Source organism: Sorex fumeus, unplaced genomic scaffold (assembly GCF_029834395.1).
Source record: "Sorex fumeus unplaced genomic scaffold, SorFum_2.1 ptg000095l, whole genome shotgun sequence".
Lineage (NCBI taxonomy): Eukaryota > Metazoa > Chordata > Mammalia > Eulipotyphla > Soricidae > Sorex > Sorex fumeus.
The window spans coordinates 8,450,218-8,477,592 of NW_026606152.1; the positions used below are offsets into that span (position 1 = coordinate 8,450,218).

General features: G+C 42.7%; 1 protein-coding gene across 1 annotated transcript in view; it reads left to right on the plus strand.

Moving 5' to 3' along the window:
- Positions 1–231: 231 nt before the first annotated feature.
- The window catches only part of LOC130040773 (zinc finger MYM-type protein 2), a 133,233-nt gene continuing 106,089 nt past the window's right edge, over positions 232–27,375 (plus strand). Inside the window, exon 1 of the mRNA XM_056132802.1 lies at positions 232–362. The gene's annotated coding sequence lies outside the window, so the exon portion shown is untranslated. The remainder of the gene's footprint in view (positions 363–27,375) is intronic.

Genomic DNA, 27,375 nt, shown 5'->3' on the forward strand with positions numbered 1-27,375 from the left:
CCGGGACTCGGCCGAGCGGAGTTGTGCGTGTGGCCGAAGGGGGGGTGGGCCTGGGGAGCGGAGGTCCGTTCGGCCGAGCCGCAGCCGGAGCCAGGTGAGGCTTCTCGGAGCTGTTCTTCCAGCCCGGGGCCGCCGAGAGTGGGGGTGGTGGGGAGCGGCGCAGGCTCGGAGGAGGCGGAGGCGGAGGCGGAGGCGACCGGGGAGGCGGAGATGGGTGAGGGCAGCCTCCGAGCTTCCCGGCGACCGGCTCCGAATCCCCCGCGGCGCGGCTGCCGCGGCCGCCGGCGCGTCGGGGCCTGGGGGCCGCCGTGGGCTCCGCTCGCGTCGCAGCGGCCGGGAGCGCGACCCGCGGGGCGGCGACAGTGAGGGCCGGGCCGGGGGAGGCGTTCGCGGCGGCGGGGGGGGCTCGCTGCTGGGCGGGGGCCGCCCGGCCGGGGCGGTGGGAGGTCGCGGGGGCTTTTCCTTTCGTGCGGGCAGGGTGGGGGTGAGGCCCGTCGGCGGCGCCTCCCGCGCCCGGCCTGGGGCTGCGGGCCCCGGCGCGGTGCCCCGCGGCCCCCAAGTTTCCCGGGCGCGGGTGCTGCCCTGCCCGGCCGCGGCCCCGCGCTCCGCCCCGGCCCGGCGCTGCGCGGCCCTCGCTCCTCACGTATTGTTTGGCTGGGGCGCTAATGGCGGACGTGGAGGCAGCGCTGCCGGTCGCGGACTGCTGGGGGGTGGGGGCGGGGGAGGGTTTGAGCAAGTCTCGGGCCCAGGGCAAGTGTTCGGGGCCAGTGTGGCACTTTTCTCCCTGACGGTGACGCGAGCCTCAGTTTCCCGAGACTTGATTCCCGGAGCTTCGGGGTGGCTGCAGCTGCGCGAATGCGGGGGAAGCGCGATGCCCTTCGTGGCGTCTAGGCACCGCCGGCCCTCCTCCCCCCACCCCTTCTCGGCGCAGCCTGCACGACCCGGGCCGCTGCGCGCCCCTCGGGTCTTCCAGGCGCGTTTTCAGCCCCTTCCTCCTTCACTGCTCGCGGGAGGCGATGTGGGGCGCCCCGGGGCGAGTGACCAGAACGGGGTCCGTCCTCCTTGGCGTCGACTTCTCTCGTGTTCTCGTAGGAACAGGCTTGCGCTCCCACCTGGCTCCTGTATTTGGGTCCATTTTCCCTTTTCCCCTTTATCCCCAGGACCTGGAATCGCCTTCAGCAACGTCTCTGGTGTATCTGTGGTCCAAAGTGAGAACACCCCATTGTGAGTCCTCTGTGGTTAATCAGTTGGTGCGTGTTAGAAGGTGTCAGGTTGGAGGGGGTCGGCCTCGGGGCAGGGCTGCCCCCTCGGGTGTGGAGGGGTAGGAGTGTCTCCCGGGGTGGTAGCTGCGCCTGGGGCGGTGTGGGCTGGGCCTCGCTGCAGCTGGGAGCCGGCACCACTGCACCGCTGCAGACCTGGTGCCCACTGCTGCAGCCCGACCTCGGTGAGCAGCGCTGGGCCTGCAGCTGCTCACGTTCCCGGGAGGAGGGGTGGAGGAGGGCATCTTTCGAGTGCCCTCTAGAGTTCTGAGTGGGAATGGATGTTGTTTCATCTGCTGCGTGGGGCTTCCAGCATCCCCTGTAGGGCCCCTGCAGATGAATGGGGGAGGGGGGAAACGATGAAGACTAGCTAGAACTACTTCGTGTTTGATTCGGGTCTGAGTTAAAACACGAAGTTGGACTGCTTCGTTCACGGCTTGCTGGCTCTGTTCGTTTTCTTTGCTTAGATAAGGTTACGGAGTTGCCTCTTTGCAGTTCTCCCTGACTGGTCCAAACACTTAGTAGTCGACCTTTTGTGTTGATCAGTTTTAAACTCGAATCACTCTTGTATATGTTAATTGAAAATGATCGTACTTGTGGTTTGTTAGTATGAAGGCGGACTTGTAAAGTGCTAGAATCAGTCCAAGTATTTGGGAATTTGTTACAGAATACCACTAAAGTTAACATCATGAATACAATGTATCTCCCCTGAACACATTGATATTATAACTTTGCATGTTAGATGTAAGCACCTTGCTTAAATGGGTCAAATAAAAGTTAATTGTTGAATATTTGCTGTATTCTGATTGTAAAGGATGAGATGAAAATGGCAACTTAATATTAAATGTCCACCATTCTGGTAACATTAGAAACCTTTTATGTATTATTTTAATCTGAGCAAGTAGCCTGCATAGGAATAAAAGCATGTACTGAGGTCCTAACTGCAAGCACAGTTCTAAATTCAGTTTTTGAAAATGGAAAGTTTCAGATTTCTAAGTGAAAATAGTATGCTGAACCTGCCATTTACCTTCTAAAATTATAAACACATGTCCAAACTAATTTTTAACAAGCATTAAGTCGCTTTTCATAAAAACACGTTTTTCTTCCTAGTTTGTATGGAAAGACACAGGAACAGGGTTGATAACCAGGTAATATTGGTAAAACAATTCCAATTTAAACAGTTTGATTTTAGCCTAAGTTCAGCAACTGTGTTATTTTTGTAAAAGTATATAATATGTACTTTAATATGCATGTTTTGCAAATTTAGAAATTAAAACAGTGATGGGGTTGGAATCAGAGTACAGCGGGTAGGGTGCTTACCTTGTACCCAGCAACCTGGGTTCAATCTCTAGTATCTCATGTGGGCACCTCCGTACTGCTGGAAGTGATTCCTGAATGCAGAGACTGGAGTAACTCTTGAGCATCACTGGGTGTGGGCAAAAGGGGAAAAAAAAAAGTTAAAAAAACCCCAAGGTTAGACTCTGGTTTATTTTTCTAGGGGACATTGTAAATAAAGAACATGTGAACTTAGTACCTGTAAAAAATAAAACCAGTACAACCAGAGGTATCAGTTACATTACTTTGATGTCTCATTTCCAAACTTTTTTTTGGGGGGGAGGGGGGCTATTTTGGGCCACACCTGGCAATGCTCAGGAGTTACTCCTGGCTCTGCACTCAGGAATCACTCCTAGCAGTGCTGGAGGACCATATGGGATGCTGGGGATCAAACCCAGGTTGGCTATGTGCAAGGCAAACACCCTTCCCACTGTACCATCACCCCTGCTCTATTATTTCATAACTTAAAGGGCTTGTTGTTTTCTTTATCAGTGCCTGTATAGTCTATAATTGTTAACTAAGTGGTATTTGAATATAGCATCAGTAATAAGTTTCATGTTGTTTTCAATCATAAGATCATTCAGATAAAATGTCAAGGATAATTTTTTCACTCTTTTTTAGGTGGGGTGCCACACCCAGCAGTGCTCAGGGCTCACTTCTGGTTCTGTGCTCAGGTTTCATTCCTGGTGGGGCTGAGTTTGTGTGTGTTTGTGTGTTTGTGGGGATTGACCATATATGATGCTGGGGATCAAACATGGGTAGATTATGTACAAGGCAACTGCCCTACCTGCTGTCTTGTATATCTAACCCTATGCTTGAAATTTTTCAGATGGAGAGTTGTATTTTTAATAAAGGGACCTTTTTTGGTCACACCCGGTGATGCACAGGGGTTACTCCTGGTTCTGCACTGAGGAATTACTCCTGGTGGTGCTTAGGGGACCACATGGGATGCTGGGAATCGAACCCGGGTCAGCCGCGTGCAAGGCAAACGCCCTACCCGCTGTGCTATCACTCCAGCTCCCAATAAAGGGACTTTTGTTTAAAAGTTTTTTATTAGTGAAACACCATGTAGTACAGTTGTTGACCTTACAAGTTTTTGTACTTGGGTTTTGGTCATACAATGATCGAGTACCCATCCCTCGACCAGTGCTTATTCTCCACCACCAATGGTCCCAGTAACCCTCCCACTCCCATACCCCCATCCCATCCCGCCTCTGTGGCAGGGCATTCCCTTTTGTTCTTTCTCTCCTTTTGATTGCTAAGGTTTGCAAGAGAGGAATTGAGTGGCAAATATGTAAAGGGACTCTTTATGGTTATTTTTAGCATTTATTTGGAGATGATGACATACAAATTATACAATAAAAAGTTGGTTATGGTTATTAAAGATAACATCAAAATGTGATTTTTGCTTTACATGATGATTTAGTTCAATTAAAAATTAACAAGCACCAGAAAATCATTCTGATGTGTGCTGGATAAGTAATATGAAGATGATGAGAGAAATTTTTTTGTTTTGTTTTTGGGGTCATACTCCTGACTCTGCTCAGGGATCACTCCTGACCTATTCAGGGACCATATGTGGTGCCAGGGATTGAGTCCAGGTCAGCTGCATACAAGGCATATGCCTTACTTGCGTATTACTGATCTGGCGCCTAATGTGACAATTTTTGATTGACCTTGACTAAGGTTTTTATTATACTTTTGGGGTACTTGATACTGAGTTGTTTGCAGATGTACTTACATATTTTGACAGTTACAAATATTTTGCTGGCTAGGGGGGAAAGCCCAAAAGGCTGCAACACATACTTTTTATGTGGGAGCTCTTGTTTTGATCCCTGCATTGCAAGATGTGCTGTCCTCCCCTCTCCCCCCCAAAACAACTTTGCATATTTACGCTGTATTTCTTTAGAGTGGTGTCTTTTAGTTTGTAATTCTCTTGCCATCTCCTTTCAACTGCCTTTTTAGGCAGTTGGGGAGATACATGGTGATTTCTGTTAACCATTTCTGTTATTTCATGGGGTGGACTTGTATTTCAAGAGACAACCTTGATATCTCTCAGCACAAGGATGCTGACATATGAATGTTTCAGTTTTTTGCATGAGTGTGGAGCTTTACCATCTGTGTATGACAATTTTCATATTCTCAGGATTTCCATTGTATTTTGCTTTATTTTTAATCTTTATAAGGTAGAAAAAACAATGTTTTTGTAACAGTGAATCTTCATTGTCTTTGCCTTTGATCAACTGCTAAAGATACGTCTGTTAAAAAGGATGTTTGTGGGACCAGAGGGATAATATAGTGACTAGGGTTTTCCTTGCACAAGGTTGACCAGGGTTTGATCCCTGGCATCCCATACAGTTTTCATGAGCACAGTCAGGAGTGATTTCCTGAGTGTAGAACCGGGAGTAATCCCTGAGCATCTCTGGGTGTGCCCCCACCCAAACAAAAAAACAAACCAAAACAAAAGAATATGTTTGAAATGCTGAAACTGTTGTCAAAAGGTGTGGTAGTACTGTAATAGCACTGTCCTGTTGTTCATCGATTTGCTCAAGCAGGCACCAGTAATGTCTCCATTGTGAGACTTGTTACTGTTTTTGGCGTATTGAATAAGCTACTGGGAGCTTGCCAGGCTCTGCCGTGCGGGCAGGATACTCGCTGTAGCTTGCTGGGCTCTCCAAGAGGGATGGAGGAATCGAACCCCGGTCGCCTGCGTGCAAGGCAAGCGCCCTACCTACTGTGCTATTGCTCCAGCCAAAAGGTGTGGTATAATTAGAAATTTTCTAGTTTTGTCTATTGTGCCCCACTTAACAATGTTGGCGTATTCAACTTGATGTATTTTTTAAAATGCTTTTTATGTGGGCCATACCTTGCTTGGGTGACACCAGAGCCAAGGCACTGGTGCTTGAAGTAGGGTATATGATGTCAGGGATCAAAGTCAGGGCCTTATACATTCACTTGACCACTGGGCTGTCTTCCTCACCCAAACCTGACTAATTTTTTAAGGAAATTTGAGGAGCATTCACAGCATTTTCTCTTTGGGGATATTCTAATGGTATTTTCTGTAGTGAAGCAAGTAGAGATGCATGTGTTTTTCAGTTTTTGATTGCATTTGGTTTATTTTTTATTGTTCTTGTCATAACATATGTATTTAAAAGGGCTTTTGAACTATTCAAATCTAAACTATTTTAAACTATGCACATCTAAATCTATTGAAGTGCACAATCCCAGCAGACCTGTAATAACTGTCAGTAAGAAAACTTGCTGTGAAATAAATCCTTAATTTTGAACTGTGCCCTTCTGGGTAACAATTGTCCTTTAAAAAACCCCCCAAAAAACAACTTTTTTGTTTATTTTTTGTGCCATACCCAGAAATGGCCTAAAACTTACTCCTGTATAGGGCTTAGGGAACAAATACAGTGCTGCGGATTATACCTGGGTCAGTTGTGTGTAAGACAAATGCCCTGCCTGTTGTATTACTGCTCCAGCTCTAAATTTTAAATTTCATTTGTGTACCAGCAAGAAAATTGTTATATATATAGCTGACATTACACATTTTACTGTCTGCTGCCTTTTTAAAAACTGAGTCCCTTTTTTTGTGGGTTTGGGATTATTGGGCCACACCTGGCAATTCTTAGCTCTGTACTCAGGAATTACTCCTGGTAGAGTTCAGCGGACCGTATGGGATGCCTGGGTTCAAATCCCGGTAGGTCACGTGCAAGGCAAATGCTCTTCCTGTTGTACTGTTGTCTGCCGGGGGAAGGGGAGGGCGCATCACTTTTTGATCTTACACTGATGATGTTAAAGATAGGGAGAGATGGAAGGCGAGCACTAAACCCTTATCTTTTAACAAGAGAAGTTGGCTATCTTTAAGTGTATTAAAATTTAGATCACGGTCAATTTATTTTACTGTATATTTTAATATATTTATTAAAAAGTTTTATAGAGTACATGAATCACTTTAGAAGTACAGAATAAATTTTTTTTTTTTTTTTTGCTTTTTGGGTCACACCTGGCGATGCACAGGGGTTACTCCTGGCTCTGCACTCAGAAATCACTCCTGGCGGTGCTCAGGGGACCATATGGGATGCTGGGAATCGAACCTGGGTCGGCTGCGTGCAAGGCAAGCACCCTAACCGCTGTGCTTTCTCTTCAGCCCCGGGAAGTACAGAATAAATTTTTGCAAACCATTGAAAAATATTTCAAATTTTAAAATATGTTCATGGGGTAAATGTGTTGTGGGGTATCTTGAGAAGACATTGGTGGAGGGAAGACTGGTGGGTGTGGTGTTGGAACATTGTATTCATGAAACCTTGTCATTGACAGTATTGTGAATCATGGTGATGAAAATAAAATTTATTTCTGGATTTTGGTCACACTCTGCAGTGCTCAGGGTTACTCTTGGCTCTGCACTCACGGGTCCTTGCTAGGCTCTCGGACCATATGGCCATTGAACCCAGGTTGGCCACATGCAAGGTACTCTTTCTGCTGTAGTGTCACATCACTTCAGCTCTTAAAATTTAAAAAAAAAATGTGCTGAAAGGTTTACAGAATCTCTTGTTCACCTGGGTTTGGTTTTATTCTTTTTTTTTAAATTTATTTTAAGTTTAAGAGAAACTGATGATCTTTAATTTGATAGAAAGAGATATGTTTTTACTAATTTGATCAGTGTATTTAAAAAAATTAAAGGTGAATTACAGGTATAAGAATAAATGTTATGATTTTGATAGCTTTATAAAGACTTTCTTTGAAATAAAGTGTGCATTTTTGTTTCATTTTATGTTACATATATTTTTTTCCAGTGCTGGGATTGAACTCAGGTCTCATGCATGCAAAGCATGCACTTTGTGACAGAGCCACAACCTTCCTTTGCCCTTTCTTACCATTTATTTATTTATTTAAATTTAATATTTATTAGTGAAACACCATGAGGTACAGTTGTAGACTTACAAATTTTTGTGCTTGAGTTTCAATTATGCAATAATCAAATACCCATCCCTCCACCAATGCCCATTTTCTACCACCCTGGCCCCAGTATCCCTCCCACCCCCCATCCCCCCATCCCGCCCCACCTCTGTGGCAGGGCATTCCCCTCTGTTCTCTCTCTCCTTTTGGGTGTTGTGGTTTGCAAAAGAGGCATTGAGTGGCAATCATGTTTGGTCTGTAGTCTGCTTTCAGCATGCTTCTTCCATCCTGGGAGGATCCTCCCAACACCCTTTATTTGGTGCTCCCTTCTCTATCTGAGCTCCCTTCTCCCCTAGCATATGTGTCTGGCCTCCAAGCCATGGAGCAAACCTCCTGGTACTAATCTCGATCACTCTTGGGTGTTAGTCTCCTATTTTGTTACTTTATGTTCCCCAAATGAATGCAGTCTCTCTATGTCTATTCCTCTCTTTCTGACTCATTTCGCTTAACGTGATACTTTCCATGTAGTACCTTCTTGAAGAACTCCAAATTATTGGTAGAGATTTTAGCCATTCTTTTTAATATCAGTAGGCTGCCAAGGATCAGATTTCTATAGAGTAGTCTATACTAGTTATTGCTGGCTTGAGTCCTGGGCCATCATTAATACTTAACAGCCTGACTGCTTGGAAGGCCTCTTCACCAAAAACAGAAAACAATCCTGAGATTATTATTTTAATGTAAATTTAATAGGGCTGGAACTAATTTTTGCAAACTCTTTAACAGATTAGGAAAGAACTGCTAAAGTTCTTGCAAGCCTATTTCCAAACTACATAATTTGAGTAAGAAAAATACTTTTGATTCTTATGTAAATTTATGCAGTTACAAGTTTCAAACAGGAGAAATCCTACCAACTGTGATTACTACAAGACATTCTTCAGCAGAACTACATAGTTTTTTTTCAGTATTCCAGACCACAGACTGTTTTGCTGTTGTGTTCAGTATTGTCGTATGAATTTGGAACTGAAATTATGGTAATAATTTAGGTAACAATAAATTAGGTAAGTTAAAATAGTTAAAAAATTTTAATGTAATACTGGAAGTTTTATAATCACTCACTTCTAAGAAATACTTAATTTGTCTAGGGAGAATAATATTTTTTGGCTTATTAAGATGAGCCAGATTGAGAATAGTTCAGGATAATCAGACAGGGTACTGTAGAAAACGCTTATTCAGCAAGTCATATAATATCTAGTATATATTAACTAGTTTTAAAAGATGTGTTCCATTAATTGACTAGCAGTTTTTTTTTGGCTTTGTTTGAAGTGCATTTCCTCTTGATGTTAATACTCTATAACTCAGAACTCTAATTTGGCGTTTGTAAGTTTTTTCTTAGGTTTAGTGATAATTAGATAATTAGAATTGTGTTGTAAATTCTACAGAACTAAACTATTAGTGTGGAAGTGAAAATTTAGGTTAAATGATATTTTTTTGGTTTGGGGCAACACCAAGCTCAGGGCTTACTTTAGGGATCACTCCTGAGCAGGCTTTGGGGACCATATGGTGTGCCAGGGATTGAATCCAAGTAGCCAAGCAAGGCAAGTGCTCTACCACTGTATTATTGTTCAGGTTCCTAAATGACTTTTTTTTTCTTTTTTTGGGTCACACCTCGCGATGCTCAGGGGTTACTCCTTGTTCTGCACTCAGGAATTATGGTGGTGCTTGGGGAACCATATGGGATGCCAGGAATTTAACCCGTGTTAGCTGCATGCAAGGCAAACGCCCTATTGTTGTACTGTCGCTCCAGACCCTAAATGACATTTAAAAACAAAAATTATTTAGACTGTTTATTTCAGGCACCATGATCTACAGTACTGATAACAGCAGGGTTTCATGCAAAAAATCTCACACCACACCCTCCTCCAGTGTCAGTTTCCCTCCAGCAATCCCATTTCTTAGCATCTACTTCAAGGGCCCAAAAACTCTTCAGAAAAGTCATTTGCAAGCCTATCTTCATTGCAGCACTGTTCACAGTAGTCAAAATCTGGAAACAGCCCAAGTGGCCAAGAGCAGATGAATGAATAAAGAAACTGGTACATAGACACAATGGAATCCTACTTGGCTCTAAGGAAAAACAAAATCATGCAATTTGTGGTTATGTGGGTGGATCTGTAGAATATCATGCTAAGTGGAGTTCATCAGAAGGCGAAGGACAGACACAGAACCATCTCCCTCACGTATGGGATATTAAGAGTTTGATTCCCTCCCTTCCCTTTATTATTGCAGTGTCTGGGTCTTGCACACATGTGTGACTTGCTTGATGCTCTCCCTCTTTTATTCTGGTGCTCACACACATGCACTTCAGGGAGTGCTCGCTGGAGTCTTGAGGATCACACCTGTTTTGGTGGTACTTGCTGGCAGTTGCACACACTGCTTGCACACTCCTGACTGTGAGACACTGGAGAGTGGACACTTTGGCACCTGTAACCCCAAACAGCAGAGCTTCTGGGTCCTTGATTAGTGTAAGAGGGTAGCACTAATGGTGAGTTTCGGCCCCACGCTTGCAGTGTTGGGGTGAAGTGCTCAAGGCATAGGCAGTAGGCTCTCCTCCAGTTGCTTCCGTTGGGAAGTCCTGCTTGGATTTTAATTTCATTTATTTATTTAAAGAAACCATATTTTATTTTACTTTTTTTCAGATTTTAACATATCTAAAAAAAAATCGGTTTTGCTTTTGGGTCTGTCTTGGCAGTTCCCAGGGCTTATTACTCTGCACTCCGGGATCACTCCAAATGTGGATGGGGAATTGTATGCAGTGTCAGAGGTTTAACCTAATATAATTGTGCAAGGGAAGCACATTACTTGGTGTACTATATTGTTCCTGCCTCCTGACTATCTCTCTGGCCCACTACGTAGATTTTTTTTTTTTTTTTTGGTTTATGGTTTTGAGCCTTACCTGGCAGTGTTCAGGGCTTACTCCTGGCACTGCCTCAGGGATCACTCTTAGAAGGGCTTGGTATACTGTGTTGGGTTCCAGGGATCGAATCCAGGTTGACCATGCGCAACCCTGGTCAAACCAGGGTCGACCCTATTCATGTATATCTCTCCAGCCCCAGTACTTGAATTTTTAGTATTCCTAGTTCTCTTTGTTTTTGAAAAATTTGTCCTTGTTTTAATTAACTATATAAAATCATTGCTTTAATTGTGAGCTAGTTTTAGCTGGACAACTCTGATTACCATGAATATTGCCCTTATTTTTTATTTTTTAATTTTAGGCCACATCTGGTGTTGTTTGGGGGACAATGAAGATTGAACCTGGGCCTCCTATGCAAAGCATGTGCCTCTTTTTTAAAAAGATTTTTAATTTTAGGGGTTATTTCTGACTCTGTACTCAGGAATTATTCTTGGCAGTCCATGGTGATGCCAGGAATTGAACCCGCATTGGGCACTTTATAAGGCAAGCACTCTACCCACTGTACTATCACTCTGGCCGACCTCTAGCATTTTGAGCTGTCATACTAGCTCCTCATTTTTAATTTTTATGTTGTCTGCTTAAATACTGTGTAATCCTATTTTTTAATTCTTGCCTAGAAAGTCTTTCATTCTATATCTTTAAAAAGGTTTTTATTGCTGATCTAAGAGTAGTCCCTGTCATCCTTTTCACAAACTCTTGATTCCTGTTGTTTCTTGTTTGTGTACTATACTTTCTATTCTTGTCCTTGCCTCTTTTTTATTTTATTTTTTAAAAGTTTAAACATTCTGATTTACTAAGTTTATAAAAAATTACAGAACACTTCACAGATTTGGGGGCCATTCTTGTGCAGTAGCCATTCTAATCTTCTTGGTAGCACTGTAGCACTGTCCTCCCATTGTTCATCGATTTGCTTGAGTGGGCACCAGTAACGTATCCATTGTGAGACTTGTTACTGTGTTTGGCATATCCAATATGTCAGGGGTAGCCTTGCCAGGCTTTGCAGTGTGGGCTAGATACTCCCAGTAGCTTGCTGGGCTCTCTGAGAGGGGCGGAGGAATCAAACCCAGGTTCGGCTGCTAAGAAAATTAATGAGATATGAAAGACCTGACATTGTACTATTTCATTTATTTGAATTGCCCAAACAGGGCAAATTATTTATAGGTAGAGAAGATAGATTGGTAGTTGAGATGGGCGGAGGAGTCGAACCCGGGTTGGCCAGGCCGGCTGTGTACAAGGCAAATGCCCTACTGCTGTGCTATTGCTCCAGCCCTAATCTTGGTATGCTCCAATTTTAGTAGATGCACTGCAAAGCCAGCATCCTTGCCTCTTTTCATTCTGTTTTCTTCTACCTAAATTTAAGTGTCCATTTGTCTTTCCCCCTTATGAATTTAAACACACATAGTGTTTTAAATAGCAGCATGTATTTTGAGTCTTAATTATTCTATAATTAGATGAGATTTATTTGGATTTTAGTAAGTGTTTAAATTTGTTGAGATCATGGAATGTGGTATAGCTCTAGCGATATGTGAAGACTACATAGAAAACAAAGTAGTAACTTAATTTTGCAGGTTTTCTACCTTAAAAATCCATTGTTATTTGAGTAGTCTATGAAGGATCTTTTTGGGTGATGAGGGTGTTCTTAAACTAGATCGTGGCAATAACTGTATAAGCTTATTAAAATTAATTATCTTTTCTCTTGAAATGAGTTTTATCATATTTTAACTTTTTTTTGTATTTTAACTGCAGGAAAATGTTTATACAAGTTTTGTTTTTTTATCAGTTTCTGATCTTTGGTAAGACATTCGACAGATACAGTGAAACTTGCTTTCCTGAGATTGCTATGGGATACAAATAATACCTCTGGACAATTGTAGATACATAGTAACAGTGGTCATGATTCAGTCTGTGTATATGTCTATATATATTTTTGATTTTGGGGGGCAACACCTAGCATTGCTCAGGGCTTACTCCTGTCTCTGCACTCAGGAATCACTCCTGGCAGGTTTGAGGGACAATCTGGGGTGCTGGGGATTGAACCTGGGTTGGCTGCATGTAAGGCAAGTGCCGTGCCTTATGTGCTATTGCTTTGGGCCCACATTTGCTTTTTTTGTTTCTAATGGTCTCAGTTGCCAAATTTGTGAGGATCACTTTTTTGTTCTAATTCTCTAATTGTTCAAATTTAATTTTTTGTTTCTGGATGGAGCAGTAGCACAGTTGTAGGGCATTTGCCTTGCACGTGGCCGGCTTGCCAACCCGGGTTTGATTCCTCCGCCCCTCTTGGAGAGCCTGGCAAGCTACCAAGAGTATTTCGCCCGCACGGCAGAGCCTGGCAAGCTACCCGTGATGTATTCCATATGCCAAACACAGTAACAGTAAGTCTCACAATGGAGACGTTACTGGGCCCGCTCAAGCAAATAGATGAACAACGGGAGGACAGTGCAGTGCTACAATTTTTGGATGCTCAGGGGTTACTCCAGTCTCTGTGCTTAGGAATTACTCCTGGCAGTGCTCAGGGGACCATATGGGATGTTGGGACTAGAACCCAGGTTTGCTGTGTTTGAAGCAAACACCCTACCTACCATACTGTTGCACTGGTCTCTGAAATTTAGTATTTTTGATTCTATACCTCTGAGAGTTTGAACTTAACATGGTTTTATGCACCTGACTATTTTCTTCATCAGCTTTTATGAAATTCTTAGTGTTCTTATTTTCTAAGTTATTCAGTTCTCCTGTTTTTTCTTTTCTTTTTTTAAGTTTTTCATTAGTTTAGAAAATAGGGAGTTATATTTACTTTTTGTTCCTTTAATCTACTGCAAGATTTTTCTTAAAACCTAATTTGATTAAGAAATTTAGAAATTTAGAAGTTCTTTCTTGGGTCCCCCCCCCCCCCCCCTTGTTGTTTTGGTTTTGGGACCACACCTGTCGGTGCTCAGGGCTTACTCTTTGTTGCATAACATTGGTCGGTCCTTGCTCCTCCTGCAGGAGCTTAGGTTTATTGAGTTACTCCCACAGCAGTGCTTTCGAGGCACACCCAGTTCCATCAGGCACTCCTAATTCCTATGTTGCTTTTCTCTTTCCTTTATGTCATTTGTATGGTTTATTTAGCAATGTCCTTTTTGTATAGAGACAGGAAGACAGTTTATGCTATCTATGGGAGTGGATTGACTCTGAATAATATTAACTCCTGGGCAAATTTACCTGACTTAAACTTCAGTTCCCCTTACTTCCTAACACCCCCAAAAAGAGGGTCTTGGCGAGGGACAAGGATGGAACCAGGGCAAGCTGTAAGCTACTCTGGCATCAAAAAGGGACAAGCTATGAATAATGTTAAAAGCACAGTCATGGGGGCTGGAGCCATAGTACAGCTATCGAGATAGAGATAGAACAGGTGGGGTACTTGCCTTGCACACAGCTGCCATGGTTTCGATTCCCAGCATCCCTTATGGTCCCCTGAGCACCACCAGGAGTAATTCCTGAGTGCAAAGCCAGGAATAACCCCTGTGCATTGCTGGGTATGACCCAAAAAGTAAAAAACAAACAAAAAAAAACAAAAATACATGGTCATGAACATACTTTGTCATGACCCAAAAAGAAGTATAAATGAATAAGGACCCTGCTGGGGTTAGGAAAGACTAACCTGATCTGAGGACTGTGGTCTGGGATAGGTAGTAAGGTATCAAAACCCCCAGGAAGAGCCACCCTTTAAGCTTAATATATCTTTTCTACTGTGTTCATACAAAATGACTAGAAATATTAGTTTTCAGTATGGTTGTTTAAATGGATTACTACCTGTGGGAAGGAGAAAGCAATAGAGGATTATTAGTGCCTGATAGAATTGGGTGTGTGTTGAAAGCATTGCTATGGGAGTAACTCAGTAAACCTAATTTGGAGTGATGGAATCGAACCCAGGTTCCCATGTGCAAGGCAAGCACATTGGAGTCCCATCTAAGAAATAATTACTTGGGTCTGGAGCAATAGTATAACAGGCTAGGGCACTTGCCTTGCAAGTGACCAACCTGGGTTTGATACCTGGAACCCCCTAAGGTCTACCAGTAGTAATTCCTGAGTGTAGAGCTAGGAGTAAGTCTTGAGCACTGCTAGATGTGACTCAAAAACAAAAGCAAAAGAAATGATTAGTGTATTCTGATATGGTTAAAAATAAAAGCTAGATGTTCTGGATTATATAATAAAATATCTGTAGTTCAGCAGAGAAACTGGTGAAATTTTAGGCCTAGAGGATGTCAGTAGACATGGCTAAAAGTGATAGTTTGAAGATTTACTTTGAAAGTAGTATGGTACAACAGCGATTGAAAAATGGTGAAATTAAGAATGATGGGTGCCAGAGCGATGGTACAGTGAGGAAGGCATTTGCCTTGCTCACAGCTGACCCAGCTTCAATCCCCAGCATCCCATGTGGTTCCCTGAGCACCGCCAGGAGTAATTCCTGAGTGCAGAGCCAGGAGTAGTCCTTGAGCATTGCCGGGTGTCACCCAAAGAGTCAAGATTAATAAAAATTAAAATTAAAGAAAAAGTTAAGAATGATTATAGCACAGCGGTAGGGCATTTGCCTTGCGCGCAGCCAGCCTGGCCGAACTGGGTTCGATTCCTCCACCCCTCTCGGAGAACCTGACAAGCTACTGAGAGTATCTCGCCCGCACGGCAAAGCCTGGCAAGCTCCCCGTGACGTATTCAATATACCAAACACAATAACAACAAGTCTCAAAATGGAGATGTTACCGGGCCTGCTCGAGCAAATCGATGAACATTGGGAGGACAGTGTTTGTTTTTGTTTGATATCTCAGACTGGAGATGTGTCTCCAAATGATGATTTGTTGATTTGTGCTAGGCCCTGAATTCATTTATCACACATTTCACATTCCATCATTCTCACTGTTTGAGATCCTGTTGCCTTCAGCATTGTGGGTGCAGAGCATTATTACATCACCAAATCTACATTAATAGACCAAGTATTACTGGGTGTTGCCCAAGGCCCTTTGAGCACTGCTGGGTTTAAAATATTAACGAATGGACATCTAAATTCCTGATATGAATAGATCAGACAACTTCTCCCAAATGACAGACTAGAAGAGGTGCAAAAGCAGAATGAAGCAGGATAAACTTACCAGATGTGGGAAATAGGCAGTTTGGGGCTTTGAAACGTCCTGATTGAAATAAAATTAAGGAGTCTAGAGTATTGAGGTATTATCATAGCATTGATGAGATTCCCAAAGAAAGTTAAAATTACTGGGAGCTAAATTTTGGTCCAAAGGGAAAAAAGAGATTATTCTCTTTCCCCTAGAAATTTTGTGTCTTAGAAATAATGAATTGATTATTCAATTACTTATTAGATTGAGATTTTTTTTAGACTTCATAAAAATAACCCTTGAATATATTTTTTTAGCAGCTGAGTACATAAATGTTCCTAACCAGTTTCCAAAGTCAGTAACATTGTTTTAGTTTTCTGATAAGGATATGTTTTAAAAAAAAAAAACAAAACATTTTGTGGGTTGACTGTAACTTATCTAAGGGTTTAATCCAGTCTTACTAAAATGGGCTATATTGTCAATCTTGGAGTGATATTGGAATGATCCAGGGAGGTAGAAGCAGCCTTGGGTGCAGCTGTGAGGTGTTTTTTTGTTGTTGTTGTTGTTGTTATTGCCTTAAAGTAGATTTGAGAGGGAAGCTGTCAGGTTTTTTTTTGGGGGGGGGGGGGTGGTGGCCACACTTAGTGGTACTCAGGGCTTACTCCTTGCTTTGTGCTCAGGGATAACTCCTTTGCTTGGGGGACCACATAGCGCGCCATAGCATTACCCTGTAGCACTGTCCTCTCGTTGTTCACCGATTTGCTCGAGCAGGCGGGATGGGATACTCTTGGTAGCTTGCTGGGCTCTCCATGAGGGACAGAGGACTCAAACCTGGGTCAGCCGCATGCAAGGCAGACACCCTACCTGCTGTGCTGCTGTGCTCCAGCCCATAGGTGGCATTTAGGGGTAGAGTCTGGGTCAGCTGCTGTGCAGGGCAAATGCCTTATCCACTGGACTCAGGCCAATGCTGATTGTTTTTGTTTGTCTGTTTCGGGTAAGAGGGTGGTAGAACAAATTTGGGAACATTGGTTTAATCTGTTTTGTTGTCAATTTATCTGTTGATCTCTGTCTGTTTAATCTGTGTAGATTGGTTTTCTTTCCTTTTCAACTGTGTACTGATTAGGGCTGGAGCGATAGCACAGCCAACATGGCTGACCCGAGTTCGATTCCTCTGCCCCTCTCTGGAGAGCCCGGCAAGCTACCGAGAATATCTTGCCTGCACGGCAGAGCCTGGCAAGCTCCCTGTGACGTATTCGATATGCCAGACACAGTAACAACAAAGTCTCCAATGGAGACGTTACTGGGCCTGCTTGAGCAAATTGATGATCAACGGGAGGGGCCTTTATAAACCTTATAAACTGATTAGAATTATATAGTAGTTTTGTATGTGCATTTAAAAAAATATGTTGTATGTGTTCTGTAGCATTTTTTTTTCACTTAGTGGTATCATGGTCACGGTCATGGCCCTCCCTTTGTTCATCAATTTGCTTGAGCAGACCCAGTAATGTCTCCATCGTGAGACTTGTTGTTACTGTGTTTGGCATATCGAATACGTCACTGGTAGCTTGCCAGGCTTTGCCGTGTGGGCGAGATACTCTTGGTAGCTTGCCAGGCTCTCCCAGAGGGGTGGAGGAATTGAACCCAGCTTGGCTAGGCTGGCTGCGCGCAAGGCAAACGCCCTGCCGCTGTGCTATCGCTCCAGCCCTTTAGTGGTATATCTAATAATTTAAAATAATTTCATCCTATTTTTTGGTTGCTGAGGATCAAACCGAGGGCTTCATACATGTAAGGTATGCATTTTAACATTGAGCTGCATATTCTTGGCTTAGGTATTTTCTGAGTTAGGATATTAAGATCCACTGTATGTTGTGTGGTATTTTATGTGTTTTCTCTAAGAAAGATAATGAGAATAGGAATTACTGGTTCAAAGTATATTTTAATTTGCTCTAGTCCCGTTTATTTCTTTGCCACTATGGTAATGTAGCTGAAGATTTAAAACAGGGAGGGTGGTAGAGGGGCTATACATAGGAAAGAGCTGGTCGTGGCCTGCTTAATACCTAAGGTAATATTCAACTTCCTGCTCAGGCAGTAAAAAATGTTATTGAGGATATTTTGAAATTTAAATTAGCTGAAGATGATTTATGTAAGTTTACCATGGAGTTGCTTTTTAATATTTTTTTGGCTTTTGAGGTCACACTGTGCAATGTTCAGGGGTTAATCCTGGCTCTGCACTCAGGAATTAGTCCCGGGATCGAACTTGGGGTGGCTGTGTGCAAGGCAAATGCCCTACCCACTGTACTATTTATTGCTCTGGCCCCAATTCTTTAAAAAAAATATCTTTCAAGGGCTGGAGCAGTAGTTTAGCAGGTAGGGCGTTTGCCTTGCGTGTGGCCAACCCAGGTTCAGTTCCCAGCATCCTGTATGGTCCTCTGAGCTCTACCATGTGTGATTGCTGATCGCAGAGCTAGGAATAACCCTTGAGCAATGCCAGGTATGACCCAAAAAACAAAACAAAACCCATAAAAGCAAAAAACAAAGACCACAGTCAAGATAGAAAAGCACCAATGAAAAATGAAGTATACTTTAATAAATATTGCCAAATTGTCTTTAACTGGATTTTACTGTATTGATTATATTTTTGTCAGTTCCATGTTCTTACTAATAGTGGATATTACCAGAATTTTTCTAAAGTATGGCTATCAAGGCTCTACCTATATACTATAGCAGTTAAGGCGTTTGCCGTGCATGTAGCTGACCCCAGTTTGGTTTCCAGTACCACATGTGTGGTTAGCAATTCTTTGTTGTATCTATTTAATATATGTATATATATTTGTATGTATATATAAAAATAGGTTCATGGAGCAATAGGATGCTTGATCTGCATAATTGCTGGCACCACATATGGTCTCTGAGCCTTACCAGGGAGATCCCTGTGTACCGCTGGTTGTGGCCCCCAAAAGAAAAGAATATAGATGTATTTATACATATATAAAGTTTTTAAAAAATTATTCGTTTTTTGCATCTTTTTTTTCTATGTGCACTTTTATTTATGCTTTTTTTTTTTGGTTCACACTTGGTGGTTCTCAGGTCTTGCTTCTGACTCTGCTCAAGGATTATTCCTGGTGTGCTTGGGGGACCTTGTGGAATGGATGCGAGGGATTAAACCTAGGTTGACGGTGTGCAAAGCAAGTGCACTACACACTGTCCTGTGGTTCCGACCCATTATGTGCACTTTTAAATCTTAGCAATGCCAGTGCTTTCACCAGCAACATAAAAATAAAAGGCATATGCTTAACCACTGAGCTACATTCCAGGTCCTTTATATGGACACAGTGCACATAAATGAAACATTATGTGTCTGTCCGTCATCATTCATTTTACCTCTTGTTTTTTGAGAGAAGTTTTGGGTGTTTCAATACTTTAATTTTTTTTTTTTCTTTTTGGGTCATACCTGGCGTTGCACAGGGGTTCCTCCTGACTCTGCACTCAGGAGTTACTCCTGGCGGCGCTCAGGGGACCATATGGGATGCTGGGAATTGAACCCGGGCAGCCGCGTGCAAGGCAAATGCCCTACCCGCTGTGCTATCTCTCCAGCCCCAATACTGTCATTTTTTTTTTTTTTTTGGATCACACCCAGCAATGAACAGGGGCTGTGCACTCAGGATTTACTCCTGGTGGTGCTCGGGGGAACATATGGGATTCTGGGAATCAACGCAGGTTGGCCACGTGCAAGGCAAATGCCCTACCCACTGTACTATTGCTCCAGCCCCTTAATACTGTAATTTTGCAGTGATTTTAATTTACTTAACCTTTAAAACATAAAATAGTCTAGCCATACATATAGCTCTGTGTGTGTGTATGTGTATATATATATAATGTATGTATGTATGTATGTGTAGGAAGGTTTCCTAGAAGTAGAATTGCTTGGTCAGAGATACACTCTTCTGAATTGCCCTCCATCAAAGTTTTTTGAACTTAGATTAACATAGAAACTTTTAATTAGTTTGTTTCTGACTATTTGGGGGTTCAGGTGGGACTATTACCATGCAATGCTTGGGGACCATTCATTGAGTTGCTAAAATAGTGTCTGGTGTCAAACCTGGGTCTCTTGCACGCACATGCATTGAGTTCTCTGCCTGCCCCCATAGCGTCAGTTTATAAACACAGGGTTTTCATCCATCGAGAGTTAATTTTTTGTATTTAATATTAGGTACATGTCCCATGTTTCTGAAATGACTATCCTTTACTAATTTAATTGTTTTGATTCTTTTGTTGAAAATCATTCCACCAAATATTTAAGGATTCTTTGGGCTCTATACTATGTAAATGGCTTATGTGTCTGTCTTTATGTCAGTACCAAACACTTTTGATTTACCGTGACTTAAAGTTTTGAAATCTGGAAGGATGAGACCCCTCCAAATGTTCTTTTTCAAGAATTTTGTCTTCCTTGAGATTTTGTATAGGTTTTGGGATGTTTCCTGAAAGGAAAAATCATTTTTGTTTTATCAGAGTTTACATTGATTGTGTGTAGTTGAATCTGGTAGTGAATTATGTATAGTTGAACCTGTCATCTTCACAGTATTAAATCTTCCAACCCGAGCTTTATAGAGTACGTTTTTGTTTGTTTGGGTTTTGACCACACATAGTGATGTTTACTCCTGACTCTGTGTTCAGGGATCATCTCTGGCAGTGCTTGGGGTAGAATTTGGTTAAACCATGTACAACGTAAGTGATTCCACTCTTTGCCCCCTCGGATGTATTTTACTCTATACTTATGTTTTATTTAACAGTTTTATGTTTTCCTTGTGGAAATCTTTCATCTTGACTCAATGTATTTCTATATATTTTTGATATTACAAATAGAATTACTAATTTCCCTTTAGGATTGTTCTTTTTTTTAAATTCGGTTGTTTTTTATTTTTTAGGCTACACCTAGTAGTGCTCAGGGCTTATCCTGCTCTGAACTCAGGGACTACCCCTGTTGGTGCTGGTGGTTTGGTGTGGTGTTGGGGAGACAATTGGGGTTAACTGCATACAAAGTAAATAAACCTTAACCCCTGAACTCTCTCTGGCTCTGAATTTTTTGTTTCAGTTTTTCACTCTTATACTTTGCTTACATGTTTTCTGCACAGGAAATCATGTCATCTGCACAGCTAATTTTTCTATTTTTTTGGATGTCATTTCTTTTTTGATGGTGGTAGTAGGGTGCCACATCACACCTATGTTCAGGAATTATTTCTTGGGAATTATTCCTGGTGGTGCTCCAGGGACTTATAGGATGCTGGGGATCGAATCTGGTCTCTGTATATAAGATAAAAGTCTCACATGCAGAACTATCCCTCTGGCCCCAAGGATGCCACTTTTCCCCCCTTCCTCTTCATGTAATTCCTCAGCTAGAACTTCCTGTTCTACCTTGGTGGAAGTGAGCATCTGCCTATTTTCCCTAGTTTCAGAGAAGAAGCTTTCCTTTCCCTGCCAACTCCCTCACCTCCGTGTACATAACCTTTATCATGCTGTAGAAGTTTCCTTTGCCTCCTATTTTATTGTTTCTAAGTATGTTGTATTTTATCAAATGCCCATGAAAACTGCCTCAATTGAGAAAACCTATCTGTTGCAGTCTAATGATTTATTAAAATTTTTAACTTGCATAACTGGTGTAATTATCATTTGGTCATGAGATATAACCTTTGTAATGTGGACAAATTTGATATATTACTATTTTGTTGATTAACTTTGCATTTTAATTTATTAGAAATACTGGCTTGCAGCTTTTTTTGGGTATTTGTATTTCTTTTATCAATGTAATGTGGCCTCATAGAATGAGAAAGTATTTTGTTTTTTTATTTTGGAAAAATTTTAGGAAAAATTTTAAAAAGGACACATTTCTTTTTAAATGTTTGAATTTATCTGTTTGTGTTTGTGTTATATGTGTGCTTTGTGGTGCCAGTAATTGAACCCAGGTCCTCGGATGTGCAGAGTATCTGTTCTACTGCTGAGCCAAATTCCTTGCCCTCCTAGTGGTTCTTGGGAGATTTCCTCCCTCCTCAACCAACTTTTCTTTGTTGTTATTGTTTCTGTGTCAGTATACTTGGTTGAGGTGCACAAACACGTGGTTTATAGTTCTTGTATACTTTTTGGTGGTGGCACTACCTGAAGGTCGCTTTGATTATCATGTTTGCACACTTTGTTGTAGTATATGCTAGTGGGTCACATTACAGTTAACTTGATCTTCAAAAAAATTATTTTAAAATTATCATATACATCACTTGATCACTTGACTTCCCATTAATTTGCGATTTGCTCGAGCGGGCGTCAGTAACATCTCCATTTGTCCCTGTCGCGTGCTAGTGTAGCCCAGTGGCGTCTGTTCGTTCTAGGAACTCGAAGAGCCTTAAACTGATCGTTCATGATCTTGATGAAGAAATCTGACCATCTGGTAGGTGGGCAGCCACGCGGTCTTTTGACATTCCGTGGAATCCAGTCGGTAACAGCTCTAGTCCAGCGGTCTTCTTTAAATCTCATTACGTGACCAGCCCATCTGATTTTTGACGCCTTGGCAAACGAGACAGCATCCCTGATTCTTGATCGTCAACAGAGGTCGGAACTCCGAATTCTTTCTCTCATTTGAGTGAAATGTGATATTCCAAGCATAGCTCTTTCAATTCCTCTTTGGGAGACCCGAATAGCGTTCTCATAGGGCCCAGGTCTCTGAGGCGTATGTTAATGCAGGAAGAACAGTGGAATCAGAGATGTGCCCGGAGCCGGAGGTTCTTCGTCCTCTTAGCTATTTCTTCATCGCTCTTGAAGGCGATCCAAACCGCTCTCTTCCTCCTGCATAACTCAGGTGCCAGGCCATTTGTCATGTTGACTTCTCGACCTAGGTACACATAGCTGTTGCATTAGGACATGGTCGTTTCATTGAGAGCAAATGGGACGTCAGGAATGAGGCTGTTTCTCGTAAACATTGTCTTTGTGAGATTCAGCTGTAGTCTGACCTTTCCACATTCACGGTCGAAGTTGGCCAGCATTTGTGCCACTTGGATAATGTTTGGTGTTATTAGAACAATGTCATCAGCAAAGTGGAGGCGGTGTAGTTGCCGACCATCTATCTTCACTCCCATTCCTTCCCATTCCAGTCGTCGCATGATGTTCTCGAGAGTGGCACTGAAGAGTTTCGGTGAAATGGTATCACCCTGCCGAACCCCTCTCTTGATATCAATGATTACTTCTCTGCAGAGTGGTGAGATCCTGGTAGTGAATCCGCAATACAGCTCATGGAGGATCCTGATGTGTTGAGTTTGAATGCCCTGATTGGCTAGGGCTTCAATGACCGCTTCCGTCTCAACAGAATCGAAGGCCTTCTTTAAATCAATGAACGTTAGACAGAGCGGCATCTTGAACTCCCGAAATATATACATATAGATAGATAGATACTGCTTTTTGAGATGCAACTGGTGGTACCCAGGGTTTACTCTTGGGTCTATTTTGAGGGATTATTCTTGGAGACTGTATGTGCTGCCAGGGATTGAATCTAGGTCGGGTATGTATAAGGCATGTGCTTTGTCTGCTATACTATCTCCTTGATCCCTCAAAATGTTTTTTAATAAAATAAATAAATAAAGGCCCTCTCGTTGATCATCGATTTGCTCGAGCGGGCCCAGTAACGTCTCCATTGGAGACTTTGTTGTTACTGTGTCTGGCATATCGAATACGTCACGGGGAGCTTGCCAGGCTCTGCCATGCGGGCGAGATACTCTCGGTAGCTTGCCGGGCTCTCCGAGAGGGGCGGAGGAATCGAACTCGGGTTGGCCATGTTGGCTGCATGCAAGGCAAACGCCCTACCGCTGTGCTATCGCTCCAGCCCCTCCTATCGCTCCAGCCCCCTGGGAATTAAACTTAGGGCCTTTTACATGAAAGGGGGATCCTCTTGACCCTAATTTTGACCCTAAATTTAGCTTTTATTAGATATTTTTTAAAAATGTTTTTGTAGGTATCTTTTAAGTTTCTGACTGAGCACTGCTTTCATTACATTGTATAAGTTTTAAAATGTATTCCCAAAGTATTTTCTCTGACTAGTTAGTAGCTTGAGCTTATTTGGCTTTTATTAATTTTTGATTTTCTTTTTATGCTTCTATTTTTTGTTTTATTTTATTATAACTAGAAAAATATACTCTGTATAATTTTATCATTCTTAGCATTTGTAAAGGGGCCAGAGTGATAGTACAGCGGGTAAGGCGTTTGCCTTGCACCAGGCTGACCTGGGTTCAATCCCTGGCATCCCATATGGTCCCCCGAGCACCGCTAGGAGTAATTCCTGAGTGCTGATCCAGGTGTAACCCCTGAACCTCACTGGGTGTGACCCAAAAAGCAAAAAAAAAAAAATAGAATTTGTAAAGAAATGTTTTGTAGTGGACTAGAGCAATAGAACAGCAGGTAAGGCATTTGCCTTGCGTGTGGCTGACCCCAGTTTGATCCTCCCATTCCATATGGTTTCCCTGAGCTTGCCAGGAATAACCCCTGACTGTTGGGTGTCCCCCCCCCCCCCCCAAATTGTTTTGTAGTTACCATACAGCTTATACATGTATTCTGCTATTGCTGGGTCAAGTCTTTTTTTTTTTTTTTTTTTTTTTTTTTTGCCGCACCCAGAGATTCCGAGGACTGCTACAGTCCTGGTGCTTGGGGCAGGGCTTGGAAGTGCAGCCATGGGATGCCAGGGAATGAACCCTGGTCTTCCAAAAAGTGCAGATCATGTGTGTAATCCTGTGAATTCTCTATAGCTCCAGGTAGAGCATTCTAAGTCTAGTTGATCTGTAGTGTTGGTTCTACCCATTACAGAAAGTGTTATTATTTATTTATACATATTTTTTCTTATTGTTTGCCACACCAGACAGTTCTCAGAAGTTAGTCTTTACTCTGCACTCAGAAATGACTCCTGGCAGCGCTAGGGCGACCATATAGGATGCTGGCAATGGGACCCAGGTCAGATGTGTGCAAGGCAAACACCCTAACCATTGTGCTGTCTCTCTAGTTCCCCTGAAACAGTATTTAATGGTTTGTTAATTAAAATAATTAACTCCACCAACATCCCTTTTGTTTTGATGATGCACTCTGTGTGTTGTGTTGTTTGCGTACGTGGTGTGGTTCTTTCTGGGAGTCTCATTCTCGATTGTGGTTCGGGGATCCGAAACAGTAGAGCCTCTGGACTTTTGGGATAGTATTTGGGATTAATTGAGTTTGCAACTTTTCTGACCACAACTAGTGAGACAGTCCACTATTGCTGATAATACTAAGATTCCTGAAATTGGCATATTAAAGTCTCGTAACAAAGTGGCACTGTAGCGCTGTTGTCCCATTGTTCATTGATTTGTTCCAGCGGGCACCAATAATGTGTCCATTGTGAGGCTTATTGTTACTGTTTTTGACCTATCGAATTCGCCATGGGGAGCTTGCCAGGCTCTGACGTGTGGTCGGTATACTCTTGGTAGCTTGTCGGGCTCTCCAAGAGGGATGGAGGAATTGAACCCCGGTTGGCCGTGTGTAAGGCAAACACCCTACCCCCTGTGCTATCGCTCCAGTCCCCCAACTAAGTATAACACTTTTTCTTCTTTTAGTTGTGGAACTGTTGATTCCTAATTTGGAGCCCCTGTTATGTGTATACATGATTATAGTTATACTGTATTGTTGAAATAAATCTTATAGTAGTATGTTTTCTTTGTCTCATAGCCTTTCTTTTGACTTAAACATTATTTAAAAATATTTTCACTTCAGTTCTTTTTTTGAAACTATTTCTTGTATGTTTTATATATATTTAATTTCATTCTCTTTGTAGCTCTGTATCTAAATTGAGGCATTTTGGGACTGGAGAGGTAGTATAGCAGGTTAGATGGTTGCCTTGCTTTTATATCTTACCCAGGTTCTAAGCTCTGTGCTTAGAGATCATCCCTGGCTGTGCTCAGGAGACCATATGTGGTAATGGGGATTATCTCTCCAACCTGAGTACTTCTTTTGTTGCTTTGAAAATTTTCTATCTTGGCAACCCACAGTTTGATTATTGTGAATTTTAATTTGCATATATTTATATTTTATTCTGACTTGGAACTTGTTTAACTTTGTTTTCTTGTTTTCTTTTTGGCTTTTGGGTTATACCCAGTAGTGTTCAGGGGTAACTCCTATCTTTGTATCAGGGATCTTACCCAGGTTCGCTGCATGCAAGGCAAGTTCCCTACCAACTACACTATCTCTGCAGCCCTTTCCTCTCTGACTCCTTTTTTTTTTTTTGCCTTGGTTTATTTTCTTTTTTTTTATGTAGGAGTACTGCTATTTATTCAGCCACTGATTAGCTGATTGAATTGTGCATGAACTCCACCTTACTTTTTTTTTCATTTTTTTATAATTTTATTTATTGAATCACTGTGAGAGCAGTTACAAAGCTTTCGGGTCTAAGTCTCGGTCATACAATGAAACACTCGTACCTTCGCCAGTGCCCTACATCGCACTACATCGCTCCAGTATACCTACATCGCACTACATCGCACTACATCGCACTACATCGCACTACATCGCACTACATCGCCCTACATCGCACTACATCGCTCCAGTACACCTACATCGCACACCCTCCCCCTACCTAATGTGGGGCAGATGATTTCCACATTACTCTCTCTCTGCTTTGATCACATTCAGTATTTCGATATCAGACCCACCATTATTATTTGAGATTTTACCCCAACACTCAGATCTGCTGAAAAGGCAACAGTAGACAATTTGTGTTCTATTGCTGGTTATGAATAACATGATGTTGTGTGGCTGCAGTAGGGCCATGTGATTTTGAAATTCCGATATTTTAACACTTAAATCTGGAGGGATTTCTGCCAAAACCTGCTGGGTTCTGAGATTTGCTTCTGAGTCTCTGGGATCATGGCCATTGAGCAACTTGATCAGGAGCCAGAGAGGCGTTTGTGGGCAGTGACTTGGGGTCTCGTTGGGACAAGGAGACCAGGACTGGCTCCACCCCCATCCTGTGAGGCCCAACAAGTTTTGTCACTGCGGGCCCAGGCCTGACTGTCCTATGGCCTCTGGAGGATGACGGTCACTGAGCCGCCAAGGGGGAGCAGGCAGAGGAACAACACCCTTTCCCCCCTGGGTGGCCTGGCAACAGTAACCTGCTGCATGGTCCGGACGCATTTCTGCCAAAAGCTGCTGGGTTTCGAGATTTGTTTCTGAGTCTCTGGGATCATGGCCATTAAGCAGCTTGATAGGAGCCAGAGAGGCCGTTCATGGGTGATGACTTGGTGTCTTGTTGGGGTGGGGAGGACAGGCTCCGCCCCCTCCTTTTCCCCCTATCCCGTGAGGCCCAACACGTTTCGTCGCTGGGGGCCCAAGCCTGACTGTCCAGTGGCCTCTTGAAGATGACGGCCACCTAGCTGCCAAGGGGAGCAGGCGGTCTGATTCCTTTTTTAATAATACTTACGTTGGTATGTAGGTTGTGAATCATTATCAGGATAACTTTTATAATTTGTACCCACTTATGTTCTCATTTTATTGATGCATTCTTTATTTAAAATAAGATTTTAGTGGGGGGCTGGAACAATAGTACAGTGGGTAGGATGCTTGCCTTGTGCTTAGCCAACCTGGATTCAAATCCCTGGCATCTCATGTGGTCCCCTGTGCACCACCAGTAGTAATTCCTGCGTGCAGAGCCAGGAGTAATCCCTGAGCACTGCTGGATGTGGCCCAGGAACCTATTTTAGGGCCTGGAGAGATATTATAACTGGTGTGGTGCTTGCTTTGCACACAGCTGACACCATGTTCAATTCCTGGCATCCCA